Here is a 14,134-nt window from a genome sequence, read left to right on the forward strand (position 1 = left end):
GAAGGTGCTTAGAACAATTTGAAATATCTACAAAATAACAAGTATAGTAGTGATGGGGTAGGGGTCTGTACATGGTTACGAGACTTGCTAGAAATAGTAACTAAATCTCAAATCAATATTTAATATCTTCGGAAAAAGATCATATTGGATAATAAACTAATGGATAAATGGATATGTATAAAGGTGGGATGGCCATGGCTAGAAATGTCTTTGACCATAAGTCTGCATGGAAAGAGTTAACCAGGGTATAAACAGTAACAACTAATATAGATTTTTAGCTACTATATGAGTCTCTATTTGATTACTTAACCTGCTAAAAATAGCAGCCATATGTCAAATCATACCTTACCATTTGCAGATATGGAAGCAGTTGTGGCTATGCAAAAAGATGACCAAGTTTGGCTGTGTGGTAAAAAGTTTGCTTCCCAACGATGTGGTTCTGGGTTCAGTTCCACTGCGCAGCACCTTGGGCAAATGTTTTCTACCATAGCCTTGGGCAAACAGAAACTGAAAGCAGCCCATTATACGTATGTGTGTGTGTGTGTGTGTTTGTTCCCCACCACCATTTGATAACCAGTGTTGGTGTGTTTATATCCCTGTAACTTAGCAATTCAGCAAAAGTGACCGATAGAATAAGTATGAGGCTTAAAGGAAGAAAAAAGAAAAATATTGGGGCAATTCATTTAATTAAAAATTCTTCAAGGCGGAGCCCCAGGCTAATGACTGAAACAGGTAAAAGATAAAAGATTACTGGAATGCAGCTGATCATAGATTTACCTGATCAGGACTGGACCGGGGTTAAACCCCACTACTAATAACAATAACAAGAAAGCTTCACAAAGCAAAACTCGAGCTTTGGTGTGTTTTACTGCTTTGATCTCTTGTCAGAAGATTCAATGGCAGTTCAGGTGAGTAAAAAGTTATCTGCTCTTGGAGAAAAACCAGGTATTAAGACTGGTATAATCTTTTCCGTGCCAGACGAAATGCTCTTTTGCATTCTGAGTTTAGCTTCACTTTTCAAGGTCAGTAAAATAATCATTAGTTAAGAAAAGGGGCTAAAGTAATGAACTTGCCTTTATCCTTTAAAACTGCTGGCCTTACTCTTTTACTTGTTTCAGTCATGTGACTGTGGCCATGCTGGAGCACCACCTTTAGTCGAGCAAATCGACCCAAGAACTTATTCTTTGTAAGCCTAGTACATATTCTATTGGTCTCTTTTGCCGAACTGCTAAGTTAAGGGGACGTAAACACATCAGCATTGGTTGTCAAGCGATGTTGGGGAGGACACAGACACACAAACATACACACACACACATACATATATATATATACGACAGGCTTCTTTCAGTTTCCGTCTACCAAATCCACTCACAAGGTTCTGGTTGGCCCAAGGCTATAGAAGAAGACATTTACCCAAGGTGCCACACAGTGGGACTGAACCTGGAACCATGTAGTTCGTAGGCAAGCTACTTACCACACAGCGACTCCTATGCCTTGTGCAAAATTTGAAAGCATTAAGGCAGCAAACTAGCAGAACCATCAGCCCATTGCACCAAATAGCTAGTGGCAATTTTTTCTGGCTCTTCAAGCTGACAGAATGGTTAGCACCGTGGGCAAAATGCTGAGTGGCATTTCATCTGTCTTTGCATTCTGAGTTCTGATTCCGCTGAGGTTAACTTTGCTTTTCATCCTTTCGGGGTCGATTAAATAAGTACCAGTTATGCACTGGGGTCGATGAAATTGATTTAATCTGTTTGTCCTCTCTGTGTTTAGCCCCTTGTGGATAGTAAAGAAATAGGTATTTCGTCTGCAGTTACGTTCTGAGATCAAATTCCGCTGAGGTCAACTTTGCCTTTCGTCCTTTCGGTGTCGATAAATTAAGTACCAGTTATGTACTGGAGTTGATGTAATCAACTTAATCCCTTGGTCTGTCCTTCTTTGTCCCCTCTGTGTTTAGTCCCTTGTGGGCAATAAAGAAATAATAAGCTAAATGATGATGATGATTATTTTGACACATAAAAACTACCAAACAAGCGGATATATTGCTTGCAGATTCAAACATAATATCGCTGTCACCCAAACAGTGCTCCCAACATTGACATTGTCTTTCATCTTTACAGGGTCAATAAAATAAGGTAACAATTGAGCAGTGGGGCTGATGTAATCAGCTTCCCACACCCTTTGAAAGTGCTGGCCTTGTACCAAAATTAAAAAGAAATATTGACACTAGCAGAAATAGTAGCATGCTGAATAAAATGTCTTGTACTGTTTAGATATAAATACAACTAGATGCAGGTATGGCTGTGTGGTATAACATTCACTTAGTAACCATATGGTTTCAGGTTCCATCACACTGTGTGTCACCTTGGGTAAGTGTATTTTGCTATGACTTTGGGTTGACCTAAGCCTTGGGTGTGAAATATTGAATCCCATTGTGTATCTCTCTGTCTTTCTGTGTGTGTGTGTTTATTTCCCCAAGTCTTCACACTGACACACTGTTTTGGTGACAGCAATGTCATGTTCACATCTGCAAATCGTATATCCTCTTGTTTGGTAGTTTCTATGTGTGAAAATGTTGATGATCATCATTTAGCTTCCACATTCCATGCTGGCATGGGTTCGACAGTCTGAAAGGATCCAATAAAGCAGAGGACTGTGTTGACCTCCAACATCTGTCTTAGCCTGGTTTCTATGGTTGGATACCCTTCCTAACACCAACCACTTTACATAGTGCACTGGGTGCTGTTGTGTCACCAGCACTGGTGAGGTGATCAAGTAGCTCACAAGATAAGACTCCTTGACTGAGTGGAGTGTAGTATTGAGTGAGGTGGCTTATGCCAGGTGTTGAGAAGCAAGAGTATGATAGAGGAATAAAAATACCTGTCTTGAAAAACAGGCAAACGTTGGTGGTAGGAAGGATAAATAGCCACAAAATGCTGCTTTTAAGTCTCACCCAAGCCAGACTAGCACAGGAAAAGTGAATGTAAAACAATGATCTTCTCAAAGAGGCGATTTTATCTTTCGTCCTTCTGGGTTTGGTAAAATAAGTATTGAGAGTTGATGCAGTTGATTATTATAGAGCTTAATTACTCAACCCTTAGTGATGTTAGCTCTAGTAAAGGTATTCAACCTAGGTCCCCTGTCAGGGTATTAACTTCCTCTCATCAGTCTTAGAGTTCATGAAATGGTCCATGGCCACACCTTCATTGACCAACCTGATGATTAAAGACATTTGACCCATGTTTAGACTTCAGTGGTGGATTGAATACATTTCCTGATTCAACACCTCCACTGGGGATGTTGAGTACTTTTAGCAGATTCCCACTGTTGTAAGCATTCAGGCCAAATTATCGGTTGGAAGATAACATCTTCCTTCCCTCCTTTCCACCCACCACACTTGGAGACTCAGCAAATGGTCTGGCTAAAAGAAAAACAAACTAAAAAAGACTATCTGGGACTACACCATCCAATGTATCCTTGTAACATTTTATTTGAAGGAGATTTGGCAGCTATTTCTAGCAGTTCAAACAATCGTGTAAATTTTCTCATTCTCTTTTTCTCGTGTGCTGTAATATGCCCCATAAAAAGTCAATGATTGTTTAGCTCAGTCCATCTATCTGTAAATGGGTACCATAGTTAGGAAGTAGAATTGTTGTATTATTATTTCAGTGCCATAGTGAGAGATGAGTGATAAATCTATCTCCTGGATAGGGTCACAGTCTACCACAGGTAATGTCTTGCTATCTATTCCTGTCAGCTGAACTGAAGAAATAAGATAAAAATTAACTGCAGATTTCAACTCTTTATAAGTAACTCATCCAACACTCTATAGCAGGAGTTGGAAGCAGAAGTTGGGTCATTTAGGTGTTCTTTGGATCTTGGTCCTTTTCTAAGCATTTTTCCAATTTTATGTATTTGTAGGCCATTGAAGCAGTTGCTGGCTTTTAGACTTTTATGTTCTGAGTATGAATTTAAATTGCGGCCAGTAGTGGGTCTCTTGTTCAGGGATTTCAGGATTTTAAGGATTGTGTAACCGCCTTTTAACTACTATTGTTGCCATGTCTACTCTAACTGGAGAAGTAGCACCTGTTAGGGCCCTAACTATGGGTTATGAATAGCATGTAACCATCTGAGCTAGGGTAGGTTGAATTCATGGATTGCAGCATGGTGGATGTGAACTATTTTGGCAGATGAACTAATATCATTTGACAGACAGCTGATATCACTTCGATGCTGAGAAAATGAACAAACAACAAACAGTCAACTGCCAGGATCAACCAGTTCAGTTACCAGACAACCACTATCAACTGTAGTTGTGAGGTGTAAAGAAGATATATTTCAGCTAGTGAAAAAATAATGTAACTAAAACCCAAGGTAGAGGTTTATAACACATCTCTCGATCAGGGGCAGCTGGCATGGAGGAGTTGCATTGATCCAGGCAAGGTAGCCAACCAGATGATGCTGATTGAGCAAGAGATTGTTTATTGGAAATGGAATGGACAATTAGGGATATTTTATATATCTAAGATATAATACATGTGGGCTACTGGCAAATGGGAGAAATGATCAGATGTTGGCAATTTCAGAAAGAAGCCATTTATCTCTGTACTACAAAATCAAGTGTCCAAACCATTGTAAAGAAGCCAACAAGGGGAGCTTCTATTTAGTTGTTCAATCAGCTAGAAAAAGCAGCTAAAGCTTCTGATATCAAACCATCATGTCTTAAAAAACAGTAAGTGGCATTAGATAATGTAATCTTAGATATAATATAGTTGGAAAGAAAAAAAGGTTCTGGTATCCTGAGTTTGAGTTCTCCCAAGAGTATCACAGCTAGGATCCATAATAGAATTTGGACCACAGCTTTATTCCAACATCTCTTGTATTATACCCCCACCCCATACCAAAGTGAAGTTCAATATGAAAAGGCTACTAGTTGAAAAGCAAGGAAGGATTAAGTGCTACCTCCAACCTTAAACACACACACAAAAAGTGATACGTAGTCCAATTTAGGTATACATACAGATAACTGAGAATGATTTGGTTTTGGCTGCTGCTCTCCTTTTATAACAAAACACAAGCATATACAAAGACATATATATATATATTGCACACACATAGACATCTTAAAAGTAAGTAGACACCTCTCATTATATTGTTTCATCTGTACAGATGCTACTCATTAGTACAATGCTCAAGCGAGCTAAAATCACTAAAAACTGCACAAGGCATGTCTACTAAATACTAGATGAAGTTTTTAAAAAAGTATTTAAATGCCTCAAATTACATTATTTTGCTTCTGGAAATAAATCTTTCAAAACTGATGCTGCCTAAGATGTCCGTGTATGTGAATATATATATAGACACATATACATACATGTAATAATCAAAAACAGGAGTAAAGTAAAATATGCTTCAAAGAAAATACGTAGATGTATAACCCTTTAACATTTGAACTACCCATATTTGGCCAAAATATTCTGCTTTATATTCAAACTGGCCAGATCTGGCCTCTCACACCAACCCTACAATGACATTCTAAAAATTAACAGTTTCTCATAGCTACAAGATAATGCATGATTAATTCTAAACAATGTGAATAAATAAGCATTATATTTAACAGAGGAATCCGAATGCTAAAGGGTTAAACAAGTTATTTTGAAGAAATAAATTATCAATCTAAAATTTACTTATTTTTGTTGTGTGTGGGGAGAGTCATTCTCTTTTAGTGCCTTATCATTTAACACACTCACCGGTAAAATTTCCATTTATTTCTTATTTTTATTTTATTTAGAGAATAAAAATAAGAAATAAGTGGAAATTTTACCGGTGAGTGTGTTAAATAATAAGGCACTAAAAGAGAATGACTCTCCCCAGACACAACAGAATATGCTTCAACACACGAACTCACATAAAGAATCTTGCAAACCAAATCCCAAAATGAAATATTACTAATTTGTTTTAGTTTGAAAATATAAGAAAACAAAACATTGGGGTTAAATAAAACCTAATGATGTGGAGGTATTTGGCCTTGTGGTTCAACTGTTGGATTCTACATTGTAAAATTGAGGGTTCAGTTCCTGTACTAGACAGCATTTTTCTCTTTCCTTCAGTCTGCTCAGCTGAAAATGAGTCGCATCGGCATCTGATATGGAGTCATGCCATGTATATTAGCTGGAAAATCTTGCAAATGCAAGATGATAAGGGGTTGTTGATGGTTATGGCACATAGGATCATGATGTGATGAATGTCAGCAGGGACAATTTTGCTACGACTAATTGAATCTCTGCATATGTGGGATTACTTTCATCTAACATTGATTTTTTGTTTTCCCCTCATGCTAACAAGGATTTGGATGGTGACCTTTTGTGACAAGACTTCACAGCTGGATGCTCTTCCTGCCACCAACCCTTACCATTTTTCAAGTAAAAGATATCTTTAGTCGACAGGTCTTTGAAAGAGCAGAGTGGTCATAATGTCAACGTCAGTACCAGTTTGCTCAAGCAGTGATGGGCATGGAAAAAAATAAAACACTGACATATACTTCTGTGCATGCACACACACACACATATGAAGGCTTCCATTAGTTTCCATTTACCAAATTCCCTTGCATGACAGTCGTCTGCCTGGGACCATAGTAGAAGTTTACTAAAGGTACTGTGAGGCAGGACTGAACCTTAAACTTGCAAAACAAACTTTTTAACCATACAGCCATGCCTGCACCTAGCATAATCCACACATACCTGTGCACCCATGTTAATACTTAACTCATTAACGATCATACTCCTAATGAAATACCCTACATCATATATTTCAAATGATTTTGAAAACGAAGAAAAATTTAGAGGGATTTTGTAAAATACCTCACTTCTCTATTTGCTGATTGTCGTTTCACCCTGGTTCAATCCTAACTGACAAGACCAATGACGAAAAATATTCTGACCATGGCCATCCAATCTTTTATCAAAAAAAAAAAGTCTACAAAAATAGTTCTCAATGTTTTCGACTTTGTGACACTTCACATGAAAAGCTTTTTTTTTTAATGTTTTAAGTTGTTTTTTCTATTTAATCAGCAGATTTGAAACCAGATTAGATCTTTTTTATTATAACATATGGAATTGGATACAATTTCTAGCAGGTCAAGCACACCTTGAAGATGCTCTCTCGTTTGTCTTCTTGGATAAAGGTAATTAGTATAATGTGCTGCTGGTCTACTCAGAAACAAAACTAGCTCAACCAGACAATCATATTTCTTACAGCAACAGGAGAAACCAATGACTATAACTTGATGTTTGTTCATTTTTTATGCCCATTCCTCCACCAAAGCATGTCAGATAAATATATTATCGAAGCATTGTTTTACAGTGCTGAATGCTAACCTTAATTTGTTTTCAAGTAAGGAATCTTTTTACTCCACACATTTCAGAAAGCATAAAGTCAATGAATGACTTGTTGACAGAAGGAAATTGAAGTCACCACTTGTAGTTCAGCTATTTTCAGAGAAGCCCAGAATGTAAGCAAATACACACACACAAATATATCTTTTCTCTTTTACTTCTTTCAGTCATGTGAATACGGCCATGCTGGAGCACCGCCTTTAGTCGAGCAAATCGACCCCCAGGACTTATTGTTTGTAAGCCTAGTACTTATTCTATCGTTCTCTTTTTGCTGAACCGCTAAGTTATGGGGACCTAAACACACCAGCATCGATTGTCAAGCGATGTCGGGGAGACAAACACATACATATATACGACGGACTTCTTTCAGTTTCCATCTACCAAATCTACTCACAAGGCTTTGGTCGGCCCGAGGCTAGAGTAGAAGACACTTGCCCAAGGTGCCATGCAGTGGGACTGAACCCGGAACCATGTGGTTTGTAAGCAAGCTACTTACCACACAGCCACTCCTGCGCCTTTCTATTTGAAATTCATTTCCACGGCTTTTGTCAACCAGGAGTTCAAGATGCCATGCGGTGGGAAAGAACTCTAAATCACACAGAGATTCTCTGTATAGAAGACAGTAATGCTCAAAAGATTCAAACTTGGACTCTGATGTCTCGACAGGGGATTATTCCACAAGGTAAAGAAAGGCTATAAGAGGGATCAAGTTGAGCAGGTGTAGAGGCAATTATGTGGATAAACAAATTAAATGCATTAAATACGAAATATGTATACATGCAAAACAGGAGAAAGGAAATGGTGGAAACTTTCAGATGAATTTTTAACTATATAGATTTTTATATTAATTAGTCCAACTTACAAACAGCAGAATTAAAGGGATGTTATTTCTACTCTGTGCAAGTTGGACTTAATAATATAAATATCTATATATTTATACATAAAAATTCATCACCTGAAAGTTTCCACCTTTTGCGTGTATACATATTTTTTTTATGTACATAATTGCCTCTCTCTCTCTCTCTCTCTCTCTCTCTCTCTCTCTCTCTCTCTATATATATATATATATATATATTTATCAATATAAGGGTAGCAAAAAATTCAAGAGAAATTTTTTCGCCACCAGCAGTCTAGTGAGAAAGAAAAAATAGTCAACAGACTATATAATGTACATTCAACAATAATATTAAGGAATGGCCTATCAAGGCCATTCCTTAATATTATTGTTGTATATATATATATCCTTCTGGAATCATATAGATTCATATAGCTGGGTTCCTGGTTTCTGTGGTGTATACCCCCCCCCCCCCCAATTATTGGTCAGGATGCCAGTTTATTGTAGGATTACTCATTTTCACCAGCTGAGTGGACTAGGGCAACATGAAATGAAGTGTTTTGTGCAGGAACACATTGCGTCACCTAGTTCAGGAATCAAAACCACAATCTTATGATCATGAGGCCCACACCCTAACAGACTATATATGTATATACACATATATGTGTGTGTGTGTATATGTAGATATATGTGTGTGTGTATATATGTGTGTGTGTATATATATATTGTATGTGTGTATGTATATTTCATTTAGGCATTGCAAGGCTAATAGCCTAGTGTAGAACTCAATATATGTGTATTTCAGAACAAAGTGTCAGACGAGCATAGAGCAGTAAAAGCAAAGAGAGATGACAAAGGAATAAACTCCATTGGCCTACAGCTGTTTCTATGAGTTCACTGCATCTTATAGCAAAGACAGCTGTAAGCTAACGAAGTTCATAATAGTATTTTTCCTTTGTCATCTTTCTTTCTTATGTGTGTGTCTAACTCATTCTAGCATGGAAAAAATGGATGTAAAATGAATGAGTGAGATGTTTGTGTGTACAGCAAACCCATCAAAGCCATGCCAGCATAAAGAGACATTAAATGTGAATGAAGAACAATACTAATGTTTTTAACATAGGCACAAGGCCAGAAGTTTGGGGGAAGTGTTAGTAGTTTTAAATCAATTTAGCGCTTAACTGGTACTTTTACCTTATCAACCCCAGGAGAGTGAAATGCCAAGTTAACATTGGTAGGATGTGAATTAAGAATATAAAAGAACACTGCAAATCATGCTGTCTGGGGCACTGGTGATTCAGTCATTCCATAATAATAATAATGATAACTAGCACTATGACTAGGCAATGCCAGGTCATAGTGCTAGTGCATGCATATACAGCTGCATGTGTGCGCACATACACGCGAGTACGGTCCAAATCTCCGACCAATCACATACAGCTAGCTGGCATTTAATTGGCGTATCATGTTTCGGGCATTTTGATTGGGTTTTGGATAGAAAATTCACAAAAAAGTCCCTTCTATTGATTTTTTTAATGGCTTTGCTGGGTGACTGGGGAAATGTAAAGATGTGCACGACCACCCTTGGACGGTTTTGAATGACCATAGAAAGTGCGAGCCCTCTAACTGAAAAATTGTGGATTTGTATAAAGGACACACACACAGACATTTTGCCGTTTATATATATAGAAATAATAGCTGAAATTTTGGAACAAAGTCAGCAATTTTGGGGAAGGGGCTAAGTTGATTACATTGACCTCGGTGCTCAACTCGTACTCATTATATTGACCCTGGCAGAATCTGAATTTAGAACATAAAAACAGCATAGAAACAATTCTGCTATTCAAAGAGCTGGCCTTGTCACATTCTGTGTCATGCTTAATCTCCCTGAAAACTATGTTAACCCTTTCGTTACTGTATTTATTTTGGGATGCTCTGTGGTTCTCTCAATTATTTTAGATATAACAAAGAATTTTGTAAAATAACTTCGTTATCGTTAAGCTGGTGTTAGGAACATAAAGTGTGACTAAGGTTTGGTGGAAGATTTTAATTCAAACCTTATGAAAACAAGACATTTGTACTACAGAGCCAGAGGCGGTTTCAGCCAGGTTGGTAACGAAAGGGTTAAGGGTATGAGTGTCTGTTAAGTGCTCAGCCATTTGCATGTTAATTTAACGAACAGGCTGTTCTGTTGACTGGGTCAACTGGAACCATCAATGTCATAATCGACAGTGTGTCAGTCATCTGGTCCAAATATTCTACCAGCCAGATCAAGACTCTCACACTTACTCTACAATGTTATTCTATAAGATGATTTGGATGAGACTTATTGAAACACTATTCTAAACCTAGATACCCTACTTGCTGCCAACTCTTACCTGTTTTTCAAATAAGGTATTTCTATCCCGTGAAGGTGCATGGCTCAGTGGTTAGAGCATCGAACTTACGACCGTCAGGTTGTGAGTTTGAATCATGGACCGGGCTGTGTGTTGTGTCCTTGAGCAAGACACTTTATTTCATGTTGCTCCAGTTCACTCAGCTGTATCGGCCTTTGCCTTTCCCTTGGATAACACTGGTGGCGTGGAGAGGGGAGGCTGGTATGCATGGGTGACTGCATACATAAGGCGGCGAGCTGGCAGAAACGCTAGCACGCCGGGCGAAATGCTCAGTGGTATTTCGTCTGCCGCCATGTTCTGAGTTCAAATTCTGCTGAGGTCGACTTTGCCTTTCATCCTTTTGGGGTCGATTAAATAAGTACCAGTTACGCACTGGGGTCGATATAATCAATTTAATCCGTTTGTCCTCTCTGTGTTTAGCCCCTTGTGGGTAGTACAGAAATAGGTACGCATGGGTGACTGCTGGTCTTCCATAAACAACCTTGCCCGGACTTGTGTCTCGGAGGGTAACTTTCTAGGTGCAATCTCATGGTCATTCATGACTGAAAGGGGTCTCCGATTTCTATCCCATTGGTTGAGTGGTAAGAAGTTTGTTTTCCAACCATATGGTTCTGGGTTCAGTCCCACTGTGTGGCACCATGGGAAAGTGTCTTCTGCTATAGCCTCAGGTCAACAAAAGCTTTATGGGTGGATTTGGTAAACGGAAACTGAAAGAAGCATGTCACACACATCTATTTATTTGTGTGTCTTTGTTTGTCCACCACCACTGCTTGACAACTGCTGTTCGTTTATGCCCCTGTAACCTAGCAGTTCGGCAAAAGAGACCAATAGAGTAAGGCTTAAAAAGAAAAAAAATATCTGGGGGCAATTCGTTGGACTAAAGACTCTTCAAGGTGGTGCTCAAGCATGGCCGCAGTCCAATGACAGAAACAAGTAAAAGAAAAAAGACATACATATACAAACATGCAGAGTGTGCATATCTTTGTGGTTGTCCTCCTATTGCTTAGCAGTTCAACAAAAGAAACTATAGAATAAGTACTGAAATTTATATGTCTAACTAAAAAGCCTTCAAGGCTACAGACCAATGACCGAAACAAGTGATAAATGGAAGATAGTCTACAAATAAATTGCAGCTAAATCTGCCTCAAATTCCACCATCATCAAAAAAACACTTTAAAAAAAAAAAATAAATAAATGAAGGCTTGAGTGAGAGGCGCCTGGGAAAACTGCCAGGATAGTCATGCTTGGAATGCCTTTGATCATGTGTCTGCTTGATCAGGGCCGATTTGCAGCTTAAATTTAGATATGAAATGGGAAAAATCTGCAAACGCTTGATGAGTAAATATATATATATACACACATATATAAATATAAACTTCAGCAGATAATTTTGTTGCTGTAGCCTTGACAGTGTGTTGACAGATACTGGAATTACAAACAGCAGAAAATTAAATGCAATAAACCAAATTGCCAAGCTTGAGTTTTGGCATTCATGTTTATTTCATTTCATTTATCCTTTTTTGTTTTTTCCAAGTTGCGTGTGTGTCACTTGTGAAAGTTGAAATTCAACCAGATATAAATGACACTTATGTCAAAATACAGGACAATTCAGAAGTCCCTTCAACATTCGGACGATATCTATTTATACTTTTATTCATTTCAATCACTGCATGGTGGCCATGCTGGAGCACCACCTTGAAGGCTTTTTAGTCAAATGAATTGCCTCTAGTAATTACTCTCTCTTTCTCTTATGTCTAACTGGCAAGTTAGTGACATAAACAAACCAACACCAGTCGTGATGCAGTGATAAAGGACGGGCTTCTTTCAGTTTCCATCTACCAAATCCACTCAAAAGACTTTGGTCAGCCCAGGGCTATAGTAGAAGACACTTGCCCAAGGTGCCATGCAGTGGAACTGAACCTGGAATAATGTAGCTGGGAGGCAATCTTCCTACCACACAGCCATGCCAGTGATAAGAATCTTATTCTGGTTTTCATAATTTTAAATAGATTTATATATATCACCATCGCTTTAACATCTCCTTTTCCATGCTTTCATGGGTCAGGTGGAGTTTACTGAGGCAGACTTCCTACTGCTAGTTGCCCTTCCTGTTGCTCTCCCTCATCCGTTTCCAAACAAGGATGCTTCCCCATGGCCAGACATGTTCTCACAGAATATTGGAAATGAATGACACTGCTAGTATAACAGTGACAATCATACACATACGCACCTACACAGGAATGGCTGTGTGGTAAGTAGCTTGGAACCACATGATTCCAAGTTCAGTCCCACTGCATGGCACTTTGTGCAAGTGTCCATATTCTATAGCCTGGGGAACACCAAAGCCTTGTGAGTGGATTTGGTAGACGGAAACTGAAAAAAGCCCGTTGTATATATATATATGTGTGTGTGTGTGTATGTGCGTCTGTGTTTGTCCCGGTAACTTAACGGTTCAGCAAGAGACTGATAGAATAAGTACTAGGCTTACAAAGTCCTGGGGTTGATTTGTTTGACTAAAGCCAGTGCTTCAGCATGGCCACAGTCAAATGACTGAAACAAATAAAAGAATACACATACATAAACGAACAGCTTTCTTTTAGTATCTGTCTACCAAATCCATTTACAAGACTTGGTTGGCCTGGGGCTATAGTAGAAGAAACCCGTCCAAGGTGCCACACAGTGGGGTTGAACTCGGAACCATCCAAATGGGCAGCAAACTTCTTGCCACAAAGCCTTGCTTGTGTCTATAGCCATATATGTGTATGTGTGTGAAATAAACACACACACACATGTATCAATTCATCATCATCATCATCGTTTAACGTCTACTTTCCATGCTAGCATGGGTTGGACAGTTCGACCAGGAGGCTGCAGCAGACCCAGTCTGATCTGGCAGTGTTTCTACAGCTGGATGCCCTTCCTAACGCCAACCACTCCATGAGTGTAGTGGGTGCTGTTTACGTGCCACCGGTGCAGGTGCCAGACGAGGTTGGCAATGGCCACGATCGGTTGGTGCTTTTTATGTGCCACTGGCACCGGCCACATTCGGATGGTTCTTTTACGTGCCACCAGCACTGGTATAACAACTACAATTTCCATTGATTTTGATTGATTTCGGTTTCACTTGCCTCAAAAGGTCTTCGCAAGCAGAGTTTTGTGTCACATGTATCAATTAAGACATGAAATAATATTCATTTTCCTAAAAATGGTACCATGTAATAAATGAATTGCACCAGTCCAAAAGATATTGTCATTTTACACATTCCCTCCATACAAATATAGGTTGTACAGTTCAACAGGATCTAGCAGCTTAGAGTACCACAACTTGCTTTAATATCTCAGTTCTGGCATGGTTTCTATGGCTAGATGCCCTTCCCAATGCCAGCTATTTCACACAGTGTACTGGATGTTCCATCTTTTTATGACATTAACATTAGTGAGGTCACCTTGTAACTTGCTGGAGTAAAGAGACCCCACAACTAAGAGGGTGGTGAGTTTAGGTAGTGTTG

The 14,134-nt window shown here is 38.8% G+C and overlaps 1 protein-coding gene across 1 annotated transcript in view; it reads right to left on the reverse strand.

The window, feature by feature from the left end:
• The window catches only part of LOC115223813, a 201,092-nt gene that overhangs the window by 60,710 nt on the left and 126,248 nt on the right, over positions 1-14,134 (reverse strand). The gene's annotated exons all lie outside the window — the stretch shown is intronic.

Source organism: Octopus sinensis, linkage group LG24 (assembly GCF_006345805.1).
Source record: "Octopus sinensis linkage group LG24, ASM634580v1, whole genome shotgun sequence".
In the NCBI taxonomy this organism is placed as follows: Eukaryota; Metazoa; Mollusca; class Cephalopoda; order Octopoda; family Octopodidae; genus Octopus; species Octopus sinensis.